The sequence below is a fragment of the Scylla paramamosain genome, chromosome 5 (genome assembly GCF_035594125.1).
Source record: "Scylla paramamosain isolate STU-SP2022 chromosome 5, ASM3559412v1, whole genome shotgun sequence".
NCBI classification, from domain to species: domain Eukaryota; kingdom Metazoa; phylum Arthropoda; class Malacostraca; order Decapoda; family Portunidae; genus Scylla; species Scylla paramamosain.
The window spans coordinates 13,926,692-13,948,711 of NC_087155.1; the positions used below are offsets into that span (position 1 = coordinate 13,926,692).

The 22,020-nt window shown below is 37.4% G+C and overlaps 1 long non-coding RNA gene across 1 annotated transcript in view; it reads right to left on the bottom strand.

Moving 5' to 3' along the window:
- The window catches only part of LOC135100311 (uncharacterized), an 18,496-nt gene extending 4,081 nt beyond the window's left edge, over window positions 1-14,415 (bottom strand). Inside the window, exon 1 of the long non-coding RNA XR_010268601.1 lies at window positions 14,210-14,415. This is a non-coding gene — a long non-coding RNA (uncharacterized LOC135100311). The remainder of the gene's footprint in view (window positions 1-14,209) is intronic.
- Between the last annotated feature and the right edge of the window lie 7,605 nt (window positions 14,416-22,020).

A 22,020-nucleotide genomic window follows, 5' to 3' on the forward strand; every position in this document is an offset into this window, starting at 1 on the left:
TAAATCTTGCAGAAAAAGTAATAGCTGAACCCAATCCAAGCATCAGAACACACACACACACACACACACACACACACACACACACACACACACACACACACACACACACACACACACACACACACCATAATGACGATTCAAAAAACACCATTAACACGCAACACTCTTCCCTTTGTCAAAACACAGCCTGCATCGCCACCACGGTTCCATTATTCATCTCTTTTCAGCAACCCTTCCCCCTCCCCCGTCCTCATCCCCTTTTCTCTCTCTCTCTCTCTCTCTCTCTCTCTCTCTCTCTCTCTCTCTCTCTCTCTCTCTCTCTCTCTCTCTCTCTCTCTCTCTCTCTCTCTCTCTCTCTCTCTCTCTCTCTCTCTCTCTCTCTCTCTCTCTACATACACACACACACACACACACATGATGCTAACTCAACATTACGTAAATTTAAACCTCTTATTCCTGATATAAGCTGCAAATCGGACAGCAGCCCAGAAGCAGGTAGGCAATATATATTATGGACGCTTCCTTAGTCTTGCTGCCAGTGTCTCGCAAGGTACATTCTCACAGGAAGCCTTCAGATATTTAAAGCACTTCTCTCTGTCTCGTTGCAATCCTTCGTTTTCCTATTTCATTTTGTTTTGAGTTTTTATGTGTTTACCTGCTGGCGAATTATATATTAGTATTTCTCTCTATCAATGAATTTATTTTAGCGTGAATTTTTTTATGTACTAACCTGCTGGCGAGTTACTTTTTTTGCCTTTCTCTCGCTTTTTATGAAAACACTAGGGACTTAATTCGCTGGCCATTACGGGATGTGTTACTGGGAAACACGAGAGCGTCACTGCCAAATATTTGTCTCCCATTAGACCAAAGTACTGTAATCTTCGGGAATGACGGTATTAGAGTAACGACGTGTTATTTTCCTCATAATACTGAAGTGATAACAAACCAAATATACGTAAATCCACGTAAAAGAAAGGCAAAAAATTTAACAGAGAACAAAAGGAAAAAAAAACTGATAAACAAAATGTGTTGGAAGGACGAAATAAACATAATTACCAGGATAATCACGTCAGTTTTAGACCAACACGCAATACTAGCTTATCTCTTTTTATCAATTTTTTTCTAAAGAATGAGTAATGTAGACAGAGTGCTGAACACGTTATAAATGCCAAGCAGATACGTCACTGGCAAATGTGTCTCCCATCAGTTCAATGTTTTGTAATCTTCGAGAATGACAACACTAGGAAAACGATTTGTTGTGGCATAGTACTGAAAAAATAACAAAGGAAATATAGATAAATTTAAGGATAAGAAATAAAAGGAAAAACTAACAAGAACTATCTGTCAAAAGGACGAAACAAGCACACTTAGCAGGGTAAGTACACAAGTTTTAACCAAACACACAATACTAGTTCATCTTTTTTACCTTTATCTTCTTCTAGAGAATGGGGATTATAGATGGAGTACTTCGCCTGCTGTACATGCCACGGAGCTACGTCAGTGCCAAATATTTGTCTCCCACTGGTTAAAAGTATTGTAATCTTCGGAAATGACAGTATAAGAGTAACGAAGTGTTATTGCGAGATAGCGCCGAAGGAACGGCAAACGAAACACATTTAAATAGGAGAAAAGAAAGGCGAAGATAACGAATCATTCAATAAAAAAGAAAGAAACTAACAAAGACTGTATTGTGAGGACGAATCCTGTATAATTACCAGGATAATCACGCCATTTTTAAAACTACACACAACACTAGTTATTTTTTCTTCATCTTTCTTTTTCTTTCTTTTTTTTTTTTAAGAATGAGGATTGTGAGTTGAGAGCTTCACCTGTTATAAAAAGCAGGGAGTGGAGACAATATTACAACAGCACCGTTTTTCTTCTTTATGACGCACAATGGAGGATGAGCCAAGGCAAAAACAAGTTCAGGGGAAAACAGAAAGCCCGCTAATTGTCTCACTTATGAAGGAAAAAGGGAAACTACTAAAGATGCGCCAATCACAGGTCTTGCAGTGCCTAGTGTGTCTGAGAGCATAATCCTACGATATGATTATTTACCCTAAATTTTATGGCATTCAGTGACTTATAAAACTTTCTTGCTCAACCCTTACACTGCCGCATTCTTTCACCGAACTGATAAGTGTGTGTATGTATGGCAGTGGAGGTGTTATGTGTCATCTTTTGCTTCATTTCTTATTGGTTCATCACTGCTACGTGGCTCTATCAAGTTCTTCGGGAGAGGAGTTCGTATGGGTCTCTATATCCCTCCCTCTCACGGCTGGACTGTAGGTAGGTATTGGTGTCCTAGTATGAGGACAAACCAAGACTTGTATTTCTTAAATCTCAGTATTTGTGCCTTCAGTTCACTTCACTTCCTTCTTCACCGTTATCAAGAGCAGGCTGTCAGTACTGGTGGTAAGGATCCAGTTTTTATTTCTTCTCTCTCTCTCTCTCTCTCTCTCTCTCTCTCTCTCTCTCTCTCTCTCTCTCTCTCTCTCTCTCTCTCTCTCTCTCTCTCTCTCTCTCCCTTACAGCCACTTACAGGAATCGTTACTGGCTTATGAAAATGAAAGGCACTCATTCAAAATTTGGGGCGCAAATGAATAAACACTATTCTTGTGGTGTGTGGGTCCCCTCGCCGTGCTGGCAACACTTGCGCCGCATCTCCCTCAGCATCAGTTATCTCCTCTGCTGGAATGACAATTTTGTTGCATGCAATTTCATTTCTGATTTTCTGCACAACAATGCTGAAGTTGACGTTGCTGTCAACATATTTTTCGAAATGCTCACTCACCCGATATATGTTCCTTTGTGCATTCCTCTAAAGAATACTTCTGTGTGATTCGTTTCCCAATTTCCACAGTGAGATTCTAGCGTCAATAAATGCCTTTCACGGATCACTGGAGAGGGAGCTGTAAGATTAGAGCAGCGGTAAAGTGGTGACGGGACAAACTTCAGTACATTCCCCCTTCAACTCCTCCAGTTTCCACAGTGAGATTCTAGAGTCAATAAATGCCTTACACAGAAATAACTAGAGATGGAGCTTTACGATCAGAGCTGCAGTAAAGTGGTAACCATACAAGCTTCACTACATTCCACCTCTAACTCCCCTGCTGGTGACGAGATGTTGCTTCTGATTCACTGTTTTCCCATGCGCTTTGGAGATCACTGTGCACTTCAATGTTCAAAATATAAAATACACCAAAGTGAGGAGACAAGACTGAGTATATTGCACCTTCAATTTCTCTGCCACTTCTGATTCTTTGTTTTCCCATGCACTTTGTAGATCACTGTTCAATCTGCTTTACATAATACACTATTTTCAAACTTTTCACCTTTTTACCCTTTTTTTCTTTACTTTTTTTTTTCCAATACGTTTATTTACCTTTAACAAGAGGCAGGTTTTTGGAAAGATAAACCAGCGACACAATGCAGTGGTCTGGCAGCGTTACAGATATGTCGTTGAAATATAAACAGAGCAACAATAAAATTCTGCATTTCCAAAATAAACCGAGACAGATAAAATAGGAAAAAAATAGAAAAGAAAGGCAAGGAAATATAAATAGCTACCCAATACAGGTACGGAACATGTCTGAATCAGCACAGGGTCAAGGGAACTCCATGAAATAAATTTTTATGTTTTCCATCTGGGTAATTTCAATTCTGAACACAATTTGATACACTTACTTGGAATGCACAGTAAATCTGATTTATTTAAGTATTCATGCATTTATTTATTCAGTTATCTATTTATCTATCTATCTATATCTCTGTCTATCTATCTATCTATTTATCTAATTTTCCATCTCTGTCTGCTATTATTGCTATTAATGTATTATTATTATTATTATTATTATTATTATTATTATTATTATTATTATTATTATTATTATTACTATTATTATTATTATTATTATTATTATTATTATTATTATTATTATTACCATTGTTATCATCACTATCATTAATATACTAACATTAAATACTAGCAGTAGTAGTTGTATCAGCAACAGCATCAGCAGTACTATTATTATTATTATTATTATTATTATTATTATTATTATTATTATTATTATTATTATTATTATTATCATCATTACCATTTAATCATATGATCTAGCCATGCAAGGACGTGGGAAACATTTCACAAGACACTGCTTGATATTGGAAAAATACTTAACATTCATCCCCACATTCACGAAAACAGTCTTAAATGAGTCTTATCTTGCAACGTGCGCGACATTAGACAACAGAATGTAATTATAAGTTGTTATTTCTAAGTGGTGGTATTGATTCCTCCCTCACAATGCCACTCACTCACAATTTGATACACGTACTTGGAATACACTGTAATTTTTATTTATCCATTTATTCATTCGTTCATTCATACAGTATTACCATCTATCTGTTTATCTGTCCATCTATTTATTTATTTACCTATATATCTATCTGTCTGTCTATCTATCAGGAATAAAGTTGGAAACACCTTGCTGCTCCCGTATCACTGACGTCACCACCCGGATGAACACTGGCAATCAATATTTTCAGTCAGCATTATTCCTCGCAGCGAAGCACGGAGCCTCATTTCATTTCAGTAATGACGCATGAGATATCTTTATATTTCCATGTCAAGCATGCAAAAATGAACGTCGCTTTGTTTCATTTATTTATTCATATTTTTTTTACACTATTTGTCAGTGCGAATGTGATGACTGATCGAATATATTTGTAAAATGTAAAGCGTATATATCTTTTGCAACTATGCCAATGTGAACAAAAGAGCAGGCAACCATTTTGAAATACACAAGCAGGAATGCCATTCACTGCCCGCCAGCCTGGAGAGTGATGTTATGTGGTGTGGCATCATTGAATCTTACGATAGTAATTCTGCTTTTACGATCACCGAGTTGCTGCGGTAAGGAAGTCCATCACTCCAGAAGTCAGTCAGTCAAGATATGAAATCAACAATCATCCGCGTTATTGAAGAGTGGTACATGAATGGAACACACTCAGTAATCAGGTTGTTGATGCTGAACCATTAGGGAGCAAAAGAAGATAAGACAAATTTATAGATGATTAGTGGAAGTAGGTAGATATGTTTCCTAGAGTGAGTGCCACGTGTGGTGTTGACGGCTTCTTACAGCTTGCCTTACTTACTTATGTTCTTGAGATATATATCAAAAGCACAAATTACGACCTAAAAATAAATGGAATCACCTTGAGTTTTCTTAATCACCACGAAAACATGAAATAAAAAAACGAGTGCACGTATTTTGCTCCCCCTAAGAGAAGACCACTAGTGCAGTTGAACCCAACGTCTCCACCCTCCAGCGCGCAGCATTAGGAACGGACTTGATAGCTAACTCAGTAATTAACCTGACAAACTCCTTAACAAGCCTAAATGGGGGAGAAATGGCCGTGCGCTGCTGTACTAGCCTTGGGGGAGCTCAGGTCAATACTCCCGGCGCACACACACACACACACACACACACACACACACACACAGACCTCCATCATTTCCCGCCATGATCAATAGCTGTTCATTTCCTATTACTTCCTCATGCTTAGTGTGACACGCTAATGTGACTCGCTTCCGGCATCTCCTTATTGCTTCTATATTGTGACACTGCGTATGTACAATTATACAGTTATTGTTTTCCATTCCATGTTTGATGCTTTGTTTATTTGCACATTTTTGTATTCAAGTGACTGGCTGTGTTTGTACTTGTGTATGTTGTGTCTGTGTTTGTGTTGTCTGCCCTGCTTGCTTGTGTGTGTGTGTGTGTGTGTGTGTGTGTGTGTGTGTGTGTGTGTGTGTGTGTGTGTTTTCAGTTATATCTTTGCACTTCTGACAAACTTTACTTGTAACTATAATGATTCCCATCCGTTTTGAAATTGATCTCTCTCTCTCTCTCTCTCTCTCTCTCTCTCTCTCTCTCTCTCTCTCTCTCTCTCTCGCTCTCTCTCTCTCTCTCTCTCTCTCTCTCTTCCAACACACATACGTACACCTACATACATACATATTTTCATTACTTTACATTTACTTATTTAAATCTCTATCTATTAATTAATCTATATATCTATCCATCTATTAATTCATTTATTTACTTGTTCACACATTTACTCATTTACTTATTTACTTATTTATTTATTGATTCATTTTATATTTCACTGTTTCATTCACTTTTATCATTTTGGACCGAAGTCTCCCCTCACTCGTTCTTCCTTTGAAACAGGCGAGCTACACCGTGGAAAGTTATCCATTTCAAGCGTCAAGAGTGATACAGAAAAAATTTACGTTGATACTGATTAATTTGTGCTTATCTCTTTTCATCACGTGTTGTTGCTCTAGTGCTGTAGGCTTTTAGAACCTCCATCGCCCCCGCCTGACCTTGTTTATGGCAGGCCTTACCCCGGGTTATTATTGTTGATTATATGAACCTGCGCCACAGAAGAGGAGATTGAGATGGTACGGTCACATCCTAGGGAGGGAAAAGGACCATGCTGGAAGGAATACGAAGGGGAAGTACTACACGGGAGAAGAAAGAGAAAGACCGACGAAGAGGTGGATCGACTGCCTGAAGAAGGAAGTAAAATGAAGTGATTAAAATCTCTCTTATGTGACGCCGAAATATAAAACTGCACAAAAATACTAGTAATAAAACGGAGGGGTAAAAACAGCAACAATAAAATATAATTTAAATTTAAAATAATCAGAAGAATCACAAACTAAAAACTACAAATTAAAAGAGGTGGGATTTGAATGTATTAATTATCAACTGAGGGAGCCCCACTGACACAGAATGCATGAGGGAGGAAGTAAGACAGAAAACAATGGCCGTAGCAGAAGCACACAATAGAACAACATGGAGAAGGCTCATCCCAAACAGCGACCACGTATAGAAACGGGAGAAGATAATGAACCTGCGCCGGGAGAATTGTAGCGACGACAACACTCAGCCTCTTATTAAAACAAGAAAATCCCTTGCAAAATGTTCAGCCATCCAGACTGCAAATCAAGCGTGGGCGTTTGTAAAAAATTTATAACTATTTGAAAGTTTGCTCTGCTGGCCGTAAATAATCATGATTTGCCATTTCCAGACGTTGTGGATTTTGGATGAGCATTGTCAGGTCTCTCACTTATTTTTGTTGTTGTTGTTGTTGTTGTTGTTGTTGTTGTTGTTGTTGTTGTTGTTGTTGTTGTTGTTGTTGTTGTTGTTGTTGTTGTTGTTGTTGTTGTCGTTGTCGTTGTTGTTGTTGTTGTTGTTGTTGTTGTCGCTGTTGTTGTTGTTGTTGTTGTTGTTGTTGTTGTTGTTGTTGTTGTTGTTGTTGTTGTTGACATTGCTGCCGCCTCTGCTGTTACTGATGCTGGCGGTGGCACAACAACAACAACAACAACAACAACAACAACAACAACAACAACAATAATAATGATAATAATAATAATAATAATAATAATAATAATAATAATAATAATAATAATAATAACAATAATAATAATAATCATCATCATCATCATCACAATAATAATAATAATAATAATAATAATAATAATAATAATAATAATAATAATAATAATAATAATAATAATAACAATAATGATAATAATAATAATAATCACAATAATGATAATAATAATAATAATAATAATGATAATTATTATTATTATTATTATTATTGTTATTATTATTATTATTATTATTATCATTATCATTATTAATATTATTATTATTATTATTATTATTATTATTATTATTATTATTATTACAATAGAAAAGTTTTCCCGAGATTAAATACCACCACCACCACCTCCTCCTCCTCCTCCTCCACCACCACCACCACCACCACCAACAACAACAACAACAACAACAACGTTCAATACAATTATCAGAACCATTTCACTGTGCAATACATACGTACCACACTGCACAGGTAATACTTAGCAAGAAAACACACACACACAAACATGCGCTTCTCAGAACGAAAACGGAGAATAATAAACCTCACCAGTCTTCCTACAGTCACAAGCAGCAGTCACACAACATGCCACTCTCTCTCTCTCTCTCTCTCTCTCTCTCTCTCTCTCTCTCTCTCTCTCTCTCTCTCTCTCTCTCTCTCTCTCTCTCTCTCTCGTTCTGTTTAGCAGGAATCCATCAATTGCGCAGGTTGTGTAAGGATATCGTGAGATCAGAGGACTTAACATGAAGGGAGGAAAACTTTAAGCATAGAGGAAGCAAGAGCACAAAGTTACTGGATTTCTGATCTCGACTGTACAATCTCTCTTTCACAACAATCTGCCTCGTGCTTACTGACGGGGACGCAGATCAATGAATACAGAGAACACACTCGCACGATTCACACGGGGGATATAACAAATATAGATCCACGTTGAATAAAATACGACAGAATGTATATTTAATTTCATTTACATTATTAGTTTGTAATGTTAAAAAAGGACAGTCTTTCCAACGTTGATCACCTGAGTTCAGCCATCCCAAAGCAGGTGCTCTAAGGGCGACGACAGGAGATTAATACGAAATGCAAATTGTACCTAGTTTTATCAAGCAGTTATTTTGAGACTGACAGTATGACATATGCATCAGCTTATGCATTACGTGGGTTTGCCTAAGTGTTACTGTTATCATTGATTTATACTGCTGCCTCTGCTTCTGTTACTACTACTACTACTACTACTACTACTACTACTACTACTACTACTACTACTGCTTCTACTACTACTACTACTACTACTAATAATAATAATAATAATAATAATAATAATAATAATAATAATAACAATAACAACAATAATAATAACAAAATTTCTATTACCACTGTTACTGCTACAACATAATACAGTTATTACAATTACTACGACCATCACAATCACTACTACCACTTCTACTACCACTACTGTCACTTCTGCTACAACAAGCACTGGATTAACAAAGAAAGAACAAATTTTAATCTTCACAAAGTAACGTTGATGAAAGTTTTAAAAATAACTCATTCAACATAAACATCACACCGAGTACACACACACACACACACACACATACACACACACGCACACACACACGCACACACACACACACACACACACACACACACAGAGAGAGAGAGAGTCTGGCACAGAAATTCGTAGCAAAGGAAAGAACATCATAATTTTAAAACCGGAATTCAAAAGTTAGTCATACAAATTTAAATGGGCTGAAATCGGAATTATTATAAAGAGAGGGCGCTGTTTTATGCGACACAGCCTGATCCTTTGTGGCTGATGGGAACAAAGGCACACACGGCCATGAATTGTTAAATATTACATGTTGAAGGTCTGCCTGGTTTGTGAAATTTGTATCATTTAGTCGTTTTTTTTTTTTTTCTTTCAGTATATTTGTCAATTTCTTAATTCTTGTATTCATTTACTTGTTTATTTATTCATTATTTTCCTTTTCTTTCTTTCTTTATTTATTTATGCAGCCATTTATTTCGCATTTTTATTTGTTTACTTATTTAGCTACATATTTATTTATTTGTTTATCTGTTTACTGCCCTGTTGTTGTAAAATGAGCTGGTAACCTTTTTTTTTTCTCCACTTTAAATAATATGAATACCACTTAATAAGCATTTCACATATTTTTACAAGGTAAGCATTACACGATAACTTTTGAAATTCCAAGAAAAATCGAAACCTTATGCGCGTTTATTTCAAGTTATTATAGAACAAAACACACTAGCATTTGCAAAGCTGGAAAGTTTTCATGCAATTTATTTTGAAGGACACACTGGAAATGAGTTACAGAATCCATTTGTGGGCTGTCTTTGCGAGGGTTAGCATTATTTATATTATAAGTTTTATGTGTATGAAAAACAATACTGGACTAATTCAAACAAGCGATCAATCAGTCAGCCAATCAATCTACAAGAAGATGCCATTAGATTTCCAACAGAAGGGAAAGGAAGAAAGATGCGACTGTTTTTGTGGCACAGTATAGGAGACCCAGATGCCAACTTTATGTATTCTATCAAGGTCGCCATCTTGTATCATTGATCTTTTTCTTTTTTTTTTCCCTTATAGTTTTGCTGACCTTGGCCGGTGCCCCTCCTACAGAAAATAAGTAAATAAATAAATAAATAAAAACTTCATATATTTCCCACCATGTTTTATCTGCCCAAAGTTTGTATGTCATCAGTATCTGTATGAGTTTGTACGAGAGGTAAAATAAAGGTTGCTCTGTTGTTTGAGATATCAATAAGGATGGAGAGAGGGCAGGTAAACTAGAAGTGAGTGAGATGTGACACATTAACACTTTTCTTTGACTTTCTTTCTTTATTTTGTCAAGGAGAGTGGACAAGAACACACACACACACACACACACACACACACACACACACACACACACACACACACACACACACACACATAGATGAAGGAAAAAAAAAAAGGAAAAAAATCAGTTTCATTCTCTGCTTCCAAAACAGTTAACCATATAGCATTTCTAAGTCATTCGCCAATTTAATTTCGGGAGGGTTTCGATAATCCTCTTCTAAAACAGTTCAAGTCATAGGAAGCAGGAGTAGAGAGAGAGAGAGAGAGAGAGAGAGAGAGAGAGAGAGAGAGAGAGAGAGAGAGAGAGAGAGAGAGAGATCCTTTCAGAGTTTACCAGTGGAAGGAACGAGCGAATGGAAACACTAACTGATGTACAAGCAATGCAGTTATCATGCTGTTATTCTTATTTTCCTGTAAACTTCACCTTTCTTTCATCTTTCTCATCGTCTGTCTGTAAAAATTTCCTACTGTGAAGAGAAGTAATAAGGGTAAATTTTAAAAAAGGCGTACTTTACCAGATAAACTGTTGATGCGTCCGATGTAGACACACACACACACACACACACACACACACACACACACACATTTCACACATTATCCTTGATGCACGAGCAAGAAAATGACTTCACTCACTGCAATCCAATCCTCCTTCTCGTCACATGACAACATTTCTTTTCCACTTTTTTTTCTTTCTTTCTTTTATTTTCTGCGCGAAAGTAATGAAGACGCATCTCAAATGTTTGTGCGCCACGTTGTGCCCATAACTCTTACACCTTCATGACTTCGTTCCTCTCCTCGCAAATTTCATAAAAAGAAAAAAGAAAAAAAGAAAACAGATTTACGCAATTATTTTGTCAATATAACTCACGGAGAGATATCGATTGCGCGAGAAATGAAAGAAAAAAAATAGAGCAAGAGATATTTCACATCGAGATATTTTTAAACGCTTGAATCTACATCTTAGTGCAGTATGATGATGATGATGATGATGATGACGATGATGATGATGGTGGTGGTGGTGGTGGTGGTGGTGGTGGTGGTGGTGGTGATAATGATGTAGAGGAGGAGGAAGAGGAGGAGAAAGAGGAGCAGAACAACAACAACAACAACAAGAACAATAACAACAATAACAACCACTCTTATCACCACAGCTTTCCTTCCTTCCCCTGTCATTATTTCAGATCCTGCTATCAGCGTCGTGTTGAAAGGAGCTGATTCAGTTGAGTGCCATCATTCACTTTTACAATAACTGAACGTATCCACACAAAAAAAACACCATTAAGTAAAAAAAACTCTCTCTCTCTCTCTCTCTCTCTCTCTCTCTCTCTCTCTCTCTCTCTCTCTCTCTCTCTCTCTCTCTCTCTCTCTCTCTCTCTCTCTTAAAAATTAGGATCTCAATCTAATTAACGTTTTCGCCAAATAAATGAAAACGTACCCCCTTTTTGCATAAATATGACGTATTTCATATATGTTAACGCTGCATATTTATATTTCACAAACAGAATCCACATCGCGAGCAATGAAATAATGATAATCGCCTCGCGTATTATTGAGCTGCGAAATTTAAATGTTTGTATATATTATCTATGCATGCCTTAGATTTAATTATTTGTGTACGGTTAAAAATTTTCACTCTTAGTATATGGGCTCACATTCAGGCACAGATTAAATAGAAAGCGGGAAGTGGAGAGAGAGAGAGAGAGAGAGAGAGAGAGAGAGAGAGAGAGAGAGAGAGAGAGAGAGAGAGAGAGAGAGAGAGAGAGAGAGAGAGACTAATAGGCACACAGACAGACAAAGAAACAAACAGACTGACTGAGAGATAAGACACACAGATATATAGAGAAATAGATAGACGAACGAACGAACGAATGGACAGAGAGAGAGAGAGAGAGAGAGAGAGAGAGAGAGAGAGAGAGAGAAAAAAAACTGTTACGACCACCACCTAGTCTCTGGTTACGACTCAGTCAAGAGGAAACACAAACACGGCGCTGAGCTTCCATAAGAAAACAAAAGCACTAATAGAACAATCAAACCTTAATTTGTTACGTAAATATGACTATTTCTGTTGTTCCTCTCACCGCGCGTTTCCTTTCCAGAGAGAGAGAGAGAGAGAGAGAGAGAGAGAGAGAGAGAGAGAGAGAGAGAGAGAGAGAGAGAGAGAGAGAGAGTGTGTGTTATATATCGAGGTGCTAGTGATTCACGTCCGCTCAGCCCTAAGCTCTAAGCACTCACTCGTAACACAATTAATTTGCCGTTTACTCAAAAGAATGGCGGCCAGGGTGGGGAATGTAATTTATGAGTGTAATTAATAAGCACAGGAGTTAAATCATCAAAAGTGGTATAATATCTTTTCAGAACAGGTGCTTTTTACCGTCATGATTCTAATTACCTTTGGTGCTTCAATATAATGGCTGGCGGTGAAGCGTGGCAGGTGCACAGACAGGTTATGTAATAAGGACGAGTCTGCCTGGCGCTGCCTCCAGCAATGCGTCCTGTCCGCACCTTGTAACCACCTGTCATCACCACCCCCTTCAGGTGCTTGTTTCAGTGTTATTGATCACCATGATTCGGTGATTAAATTCCATTATTATAATAACTGTCCCCCGGAGGCATGTCTCATTAATAAATAAACACCTGTAACGCTTTCTTCCGCATGGTTACACAACTTTAATTATTACATATCATCCTTGCCATAATTACTTGAAAATATATTTTGTATTACACTGAAACAACATAATATATGATGATAGTTTTATTCATTCCGGTCAACTATTGCAGACTTATGTCTTAATTCATTCGCTAGACTCACAAGCTTACTAGTAAAATCTAGGTCACTGAAACTCGTTGGTACATCAAAGTGTCTCGGTCTGGTAGCGCATCACCTCTCCCAGATCGCACCAGCTAGGGAAGTCTGCACTCATCTTTATTAGGATTGCTTCCGTTACGAAGGAAGGAACAGCAAGGGATGAACGAAATGGGAAGTGCGCTCTTTTATTATTTATTTTCTCTGATTGAACAACGTTTCACATTTGTAGTGTAGACCATTATATTCTCGTAAGTTTCTTCTCATCCTTCATACACACACACACACACACACACACACACACAAAGAAAGATGAAATACAGACATGGAGAAATTATCTTTTACAATATAGGGCAATATATTAACAGAACGCATTACTGAAGGAGGCAGAATGCACATATTGTACAAAAAATTTCAAGGAAACTAATAGTAATTTTCTAGAGTAACTTTCCGGCCTTGTTACTGGTCTATTATCTTCCATTCTTTCGCACATACCTTTAGATACATCGAAAACGTAAATATAAGGTGGGGAGAAGTGTCCCGTTCTTAAGGGGCGGATCCAGATTAGGTTAAGTAATGTTCTCTTAGGTAACGTTAGGTCAGTTAATGCTATGTTAGATTAGTGTCCTTAAGGTCGGGTCAATGAGGGGCTTCGACCATCCCCTTTTAAGTTCGTTCAAGCTTGATAATGTTAGTTTAGGTAAGGTTAGTCGCCATAAACTTTTACATAAAACCTAACTGGAGGGGATTTGACCCCCGAATCCCTCAGTTGAGGACACTCATCTAACCTAGCATTATTTAACCTAATAGGGAGGGGGGTTCCGCTCCTCTGGGACACCCCCTTAAGACGGAGGGACTTCTCCCCACCTTATATTTACGTTTTAGGTGTATTTAAAGATATATGCGAAAGAATGGATGAAAACAGACCAGTAAGAAGGCCAGGAAAGGACTATTGAAAATTACTTAACTAATAATTTGAAAAAAAATAGATAAATAAAAAAACAGGACATTGCGATCCGACAATAAAACACGAATAAGTCAATACAAGTAAGTAAATAAGTAATCAGGTAAACACTCACCGACATGGTAATGACCGTGGCACTGATGAGACCGGCTGTGCCCTCGCTGAGAGGAGGCCCATGCTGGGATAGAGGAGAGAACGATGTTAAAGAAAACGAGCCGCGCCCCTTACACCTCGGATTGTTGATATGCCGCTTTTCACCCTTTAATCTAGCTTACTAATTCAGCGTCTATTGTAATGCACACCAGACAACATAGGTACACTTAATTTTCTAGTCTCAGCACACACTACCAGTACGTAAACTGAGTGAAAAATTAGCTAGAGATATTTCAGGGTGCCATTTTTCACAACACGGGCCTGGCACCACATTTAACTAACAACTACTTACTGATCCACTACGTCACTTGTTCTACCGCTTGTTGCTCCATTATGTCCTAGCAATGGGAATGCAATTGCCCTTGCCCGATGTCAGTTTCGCAGTTAAATTAAGCGCCAGTCATAAAAATTCACTCCACTCAGGCACCTGTATACTCTGAATCACCTGGCCAGCACCAGCAGCATACCAACCAATGCGAACTGAGAAATAGTTAGAAAAGTGTTTAAGTACGATCATAATCATTACATCTTTATTACCATTGCGACTAAGCTATTTTAATTTTCCAACAAGACATGAAAATAAAAAATGACGTTAGATTTCACATGAAAATCTTACAAAGGGATTAAATACGTCATGCATTTTACGACAATGTTGGCTAGCCTGCAGAAAGATAGCACCAAATTTTATGACGACATAAAGAATGAGGAGATATTTTCTAATATTTCTTATCACATAAATACTACACATTTTTTTTTCTACCAAAAATGTATTATTTAATGTTTATTTCTTTATATTCCATGACAAGCTAAAACAGTCCCTGGGTGAAGACGAGCCATTGAGCCGCGAGAAAGTAACTGGAGTGGTTAGATTGGTAAAGGTGTTATTTGCTAGACCTGAAACTATTCTTCACCACTGCGAGACTGAGGCCTTATAAGTGCCTTAGTAACTCAGTGGAGCGAAATTCGTGTTTTAAATTCCTGTGATGGTTGGTGTGAGGCTACATGGCAGCAGGCTAGTCGGGTTGGCAGACAGTGGTGGGCGGGAGGACAAAATACGAGGTAAGTAGTTGATTAATTGTCTCGTTCATCTTCATGGTTGAGGAATACTCGTATTTGAAAGAAAATCATTACATGTTTCCCCTATTGTTCACTTTCCAAACAAAGGCGCAATAGAGGCAGAGGATGATGCAGTGTAACAGAGGCAGTGGGGTTGGTTTCCTGACTTTCCTCCCGCCTTACGTCATCATGTCAAGTAAACAGTGGCGATGTCTCAGGTCAGCCATTGTCATTTACAGTTTCGGATGACACACTATTATGACCATTCTTTAGTTGGTGTTGTTGCTTTTGTTGTTTATTTCACTATTTGCAGTATTTATAATTCTAACCTCACCGCTTGGAGATTAATATATAATATAAAAAAGAATGATGTGTGTGTGTGTGTGTGTGTGTGTGTGTGTGTGTGTGTGTGTGTGTGTTCTTGTCGGTTTCCAATTTACATTTTCGTTCCTTGGCCAGATTCGGTTCTTTTTTCCCTATAAAAACATTATACAAGTTTGTTGCAGGACGGGAATATGTATACCACTGATTATATCTTAAATTTAAAGTGCATTTGACTACCGCACTTTTGGGGTTCAATCAAAATTACCAAGAGAAACTCGTATTGTTACTTTTTTTTTTTTTTTTAAGCAAAGATCAGTCTCTACAGTTATGAGCTTTCAATTTCGTTGCGTGACCGAACTCACTAGAAGTTCTATCAAGACAATAGTCAGTCTTATTTTTTTTTTTTTTTTTTTTATTATTGTTTCGAGGATTTTCATTGCTTCTTTTATCTGCAACCTCATGCATGTGATCTTCAGGCGTAATGTTGTTTGATATACATTGCATACAGGCAAGTTGTGCTTGGAATTCGTTTAAATATCAAAAGAGTAAAGAGACTAACAGCATCGAGGTATAGCTACATTCATTACGTAAAGACAAAATGAGTGTTGTCAGGCTATCGTAATTGTTACATGAATTAGCTCTTTTTTTTTTTATGCCTCGGAAAAGAATGTCCTCCAGAGAATGGTGGCGATATATAGAACTTGTGTTTGTGACATGAGAATGTATGTTATGCTTTTCTTGCGGGAGTGAGTATATTATGTATACGAGTACATTCATGACTACTGTTTTCTGGGACGTTAGAGGTGGTCATTACATACATTTACGTCAGCAGTAGGGTTATTTTACTGGACGAATGCTCCTAATAATGGTGAATGTAAGTAGTTTATAGTTAAGAATATTTCTATCGCAATCAATTAGCTGCTTAATTATTTGAATTCATTTTTAGAGTTTGAGCACGTCACTGGAGACCTTCCGCTCAATAACGAAGTTAACTGACAGACCAATTTAGTGGACCGATTGATATTTATGGTCTATGGGTCGGCGTAATTCTATTTAATGGCGGTACCTTGGTCTTGTAGCCACGTGGCAGCACAACAATACAGTAATTGTCTCCCGCACAGCTCGAAGGCAAGTTGATGGTGTTTGCAAAAAAGCCTGACCGCGTGGCGAATGAAAAATAAATAAGTAAATAAATAAAGAAAAAAATGAAAAAGTGTATATTTATAAACGTAAAATCATCTGACATTCTATTAATACACCTGTCATGGACGAAAGCATCCACTTGCATTCATTAACGAGTCGCCAAGAACGACGTGGCAATCATAGCTATCAGACACGACCCTCGGGAAGAAAGGGAAAAAAGAGAGAAAGAAAAATCTCGGCCCATCATGACACGTTTCCGACAGCTTCTGATTGTCTTCCTCGGCCAGTGTCCCTCCCGCCCCGCCAGCCAGCCAGCCAGCCAGCCAGTGCCCCTCCCAACCTCCCTGCCACACCTGGAAATTCAACTCCTTAATACCCTTCACTGCTATTCAGTAATTCTTTCTTTAATTACTAACCACTCTGAGGTATCTTTTCTTGTTTCTACAGCCACCTCCTAGAAATTGCAAAATCTATTCTTATCCCCTTCTTTCTTGTCGATGTTCACAAAGATTCCAAACATTGCTTTTAGTGTAGTGAAGTATGCCATATTGCAGTTAATGAGTTAAGTGCTATGAATTAAATGTTTTGTCACAAGTTTAGAGTAAATTTTCAAGCTGTAATCGATACCAGAGAGAGTGAATGATGGAGTAGTACAAATTTTTCGGTGTGTTTTGTTTTGTTTTGACTCTACACTGTGTAAGGCAAGGAAGCTTATGATTCTCTACCTTCCTTAGTGTAATGTTACTCAAATGAAGTGAATAGCGTGTCATTAGACTTCAAAGGGTTAATATGCATGTTTTCCTCACAAAATATATAACGTCATAATGAAATGGATATAAAAAGAATGTTAATGGTCTTCCTCTGCACAAAAATTTGACTTGAGCGAAAATCCTGCCTTCTATGAACAGAGCGACAAAACATTTGAATACTTTTACTCCTCGTTTTCTGTCATCATAATTTCATAGCGGAAACTGAAGCATTCTTAGTGGCTATGTATTATATTTATTTAGGAGATAATACATATTAGTTATCATAGGATTTAGTAAAAGCTGTGCTACTAATGACATTCAGTGATGCTTATGTTAGAGTGACGAACAAGCCTTAGTCGTATTAATGGTGCTTTGTATTATACTTACTCAGGAGATAATGCCTGTTAACTACAATAGGATTTAGTTAAAGCTGGGTTAGTAGTAATATCCAATCATGTTTTTTTTTTTTTTGGCAGATTGACTACAATAGCTACCTTTTCTCGTATTAATGATGCAGATGCTAGCAGGAGAAAGGTAAAAGCACACAGACCATCCCAGGTAAACGTGAAGGCACCGAAATCTGAACCTGGGAAATCTAACCGTGAAATATAAATCACTTAGGAGAAAGAAACTAGAGTGAAAAGTTAGTGGAATTTTACCTTTTGTTCAGTGGGGAGAACGAACGATGGAGAGAGAGAGAGAGAGAGAGAGAGAGAGAGAGAGAGAGAGAGAGAGAGAGAGAGAGAGAGAGAGAGAGAGAGAGAGAGAGAGAGAGAGAGAGAGAGAGAGTTAAAGGGAAAGTGGAAAAGAGGAAGGTGGACTGAAAAGAAAAGAGAAAAAGAAGTAAAAAAGAAAAAGAAAAAAGAGGAAAGGCTGAGAGGATAATCATGCTAAGAATAAAAGAGAATAGAGAATAGACGAGAGAGAGGCAGAGTGAGAGGAAGATGGAATGAGAGAGACAGGAAGAGAGGATGCGGACGTGGAGAATGAAAGCTAAGGAAGAAGAATGATGGCTTTAATGGAATGAAGAAGAAACATGGAAGTGGAATTTGGTGAAAGAGAATAGATGGAGAAGGAAAATAAGAGAACAAAGAGAAAGATGCAAGTAAAAAGGAAGAAATCAAAAGGAGATTAGTTTAAAAATATACAACTGGTATGAAGAGAGAGAGAGAGAGAGAGAGAGAGAGAGAGAGAGAGAGAGAGAGAGAGAGAGAGAGAGAGAGAGAGAGAGAGAGAGAGAGAGGCAAAAGCGGAACGCAGTTATTAATGCAGGAGATTATATGCTAATTGAAATCCTAACGAGGTGATGGAATGATGAGAAATGGAAGGAGGAAGAGAGGAATGGATATTGAAAGAAGAGAATAAAGTAGGGAATTTGTGGATGAAGTGGATAAAGGATGGGGAAAAAATAGTGGAGCATAAAAGGAAAGTGGAGGAAGTAATAAAGAAAGAGTAAGAGAGGAAAAGAAGTAGAGGAAAGAGGAGAAGGAGAAGAAGAAAAATCAATATGCGGAACAAAATATGAGGGATATGTAGATGAAAAATGGAGGAAGGAGTAAATGAAGAATAAGATGGGGAGAAAAAAAAAAGGAGTAAGAAGAAGGAGAAGAGAAATCGATATGCAGAACAAAATATAAGAAATATGTAGATGAACTAAAAGAAAAATGGAGGAAAGAGTAAAAGAAGAATAAGATATGGAGGAAGTGATAAAAAAAAGAGTAAGAGAGGAGAAGAAGAAGGAGGAGGAGGAGAATCGATATGCAGAACAAAATATGAGAGATATGTAGATGAACTGAAAGAAGAAAAAGTGGAGGAAAGAGTAAAGAAAGAATAAGAGGGCAGGAAGAAAAGAAAGGGGAGGAAAAACTTGACTTAGAAAACGAAAAATGAGGGACGTGTAAATGGAATAAATGAAAAAAAAATCGTGGAGGAATGAGAAAAGGAGAAGCAAGAGGCAAACAAGAATAGGAGGAAAAGGAGGAAGAGAAGGAAAAATGTCGACGCAGGAACGTGTAGATGATCTAAAAAGTGAGTGAAAAGAAGTGAGATAAATAAAAAAAAATATAAAAAATGAAGGAAAGGAGGAAGACGAGATAAAGAAGAAAGATAGGAAGAGAGTAAAAAAAGATATTACGTGGGAAGCAAAATAAAACAAGACAGACCTTAAATAAGAAAAATTGTTGTGCAAGAAATAAAAAAAAAAGCGAATAATAAGGAAGGGAGAAGGAATAAAAAAGAAGAGAGAGAGAGAGATAAGAGGGGAAAGTAAAAAAAAAAAACTCATGGGAAACAAAAAAAAATAAGAAAAATTGTGGCATAAGAAGTGAAAAAAGAATAAAAAAGGAGAGAGAAGAAATAGAAAAAAAAGAGAGAAAAAGAGAAAGAGAATGAAAAAATATATATATATATATTACGTGGGAAACAAGACGAAATAAAACTGGATCCCTAAAATAAGAAAAATCGTGGAATATGAAGAGAAAAAGGAATAAAAAGAAGAGAGAAGGAATATAAAAAGAAGAGAAAGAGAATGATAAAAAAAAAGAATACTATGTGAAAAAAATCTAAATCCAGGCACAGGAAACGAAAGAAATAATAAAAAAGAAAAAAGAAATAGAAAAAGAACAGCGAGAAGAAAGAAGAGGAGAAAGAGAATGAAAAAAAAATACTACAAGGAAAACAAAACGAAAAACAAAACTAAGAACCTAAAAAAAAAAAGAAAGAAATGTGCAGCAAGAAACCAGATACGAGAAAAAAGAAAGAAAGAAAGGGAAAAAGAACAGAAAAGGAAGGAGGTGAGGAGAAAGAAAGAGAAATCAAGGTGAAATATATCAGTGGAAGTAAGAAGTGTCTGGGAAGGGAAAGTAATACCTCCTTCGGTGCAAGAGAATGCTTCAGCTATGTATGGGACTGGAATCTCTTCTTGCTCCTGTTTTTAAGGCGGCTCGTAATAATTCATTCGACTCAGACTCCTGTGCTCGATGTGTTCTGACGCTGCTACGGAAAGGACTCCCAAGAACTGTATTATTTAAGGTTTTCTTTCTCTTTTTTTTTTCTTTGTTCCTGTTTTTTTTTTTTTTGTGTTCTTATTTTCCTTTTACTTTGTTTCATTGTTCGTTTATTGTTTTCTTTTCTCTGGCTGTCTTTTCTTTTTTTTCTTATTTTATTCTTCCTTCATCCCTACCTTTATTCATTCATTCATTCATTCATTTATTTATTTCTTCCCTTCCTTTTTTTCTTTCTTTCTTTCCTTCTTCCTTTATTTTCCTTCCTTCCTTCCCTCCTTCCTTTTTTTTTCTCTCTCATTCTTTCCGTCAATCTTTTCTTTTGTTTACCTTCTCCCTTTCTTTCTTTCTTTGGTTATTTCATTTTTATTGTCAAATAAGAACAATGTGTACATAAATGAAGTTCTTTTTTGGCTCGGAGCTCTTACATAAGATTAATGGAAAGTAGAATGAAGGTCTTAAAGATAATATCTCTTCTTTTCTTTCTTTCTATCTTTTATTACTTTTTCTTTTCTTTTTTCTTGTTTTCTTTCTTCTTTCCATCCTCTTTCTTTCCGTCAATTTTTTCCATGTTTCTTCCTTTCCTTTCTTCCTTTCTTTTTTTTCAATATTGTACACCTGTCTGCTTTATGGTGTTGTCTTTATGAAACCTGCCACTGCTTTCAATTCCATCGTAGTGTAGATTGAGTTTTTTTTCACGTGGAACACCGTATCTTTTGCTCTCCCTGACCACGCTCCTTCTTTCCTGCAGAGTTGCCTTTCTCTCTCTCTCTCTCTCTCTCTCTCTCTCTCTCTCTCTCTCTCTCTCTCTCTCTCTCTCTCTCTCTCTCTCTCTCTCTCTCTCTCTCTCTCTCTCTCTCTCTCTCTCTCTCTCGATTCATGTTCAGCTTTACTGGAGTTTACGCTTCGACATTTGCGTTTTCTTCGAGTGAAACTGTCCCGGCCGAGCATAAAGCTTACAGCCTCCGTTTTCTATATGCACTGGATAGCCGAGTCAAGGTTAAACAATGTCTCTCTCTCTCTCTCTCTCTCTCTCTCTCTCTCTCTCTCTCTCTCTCTCTCTCTCTCTCTCTCCAGACTATTTTCAAAGCCACAGAAATTATTAGTCGGGTCTCTAAGAGGTTTTTTTTTCGTATTACTGATGTAGAAATCTTGTTAATCTGTCACTTGAACCATAAAAACACCCTTGAGACCCGTGTCACTTTAATTAACTTAAGCCTTTTGAAAGTAGTCAAGGTGCTGGAAGTGTTTCAGACTATTGTTCTCTCTCTCTCTCTCTCTCTCTCTCTCTCTCTCTCTCTCTCTCTCTCTCTCTCTCTCTCTCCGTGTTGATTAAGACTGTCGTAAGCAAGGTGGCGGTCCGAGTTGGGGCTGGGCAGGGGCCGAGGTTGGGTGGCGGATCATGCACTGTGTCTGGTAATGGTGTCGTTAGTTTCTGTCCAGGGCGGTGATTTGCCCCTTCTGTCGCTGACACTGCACTTACTTTTGTAGTGTAGAGG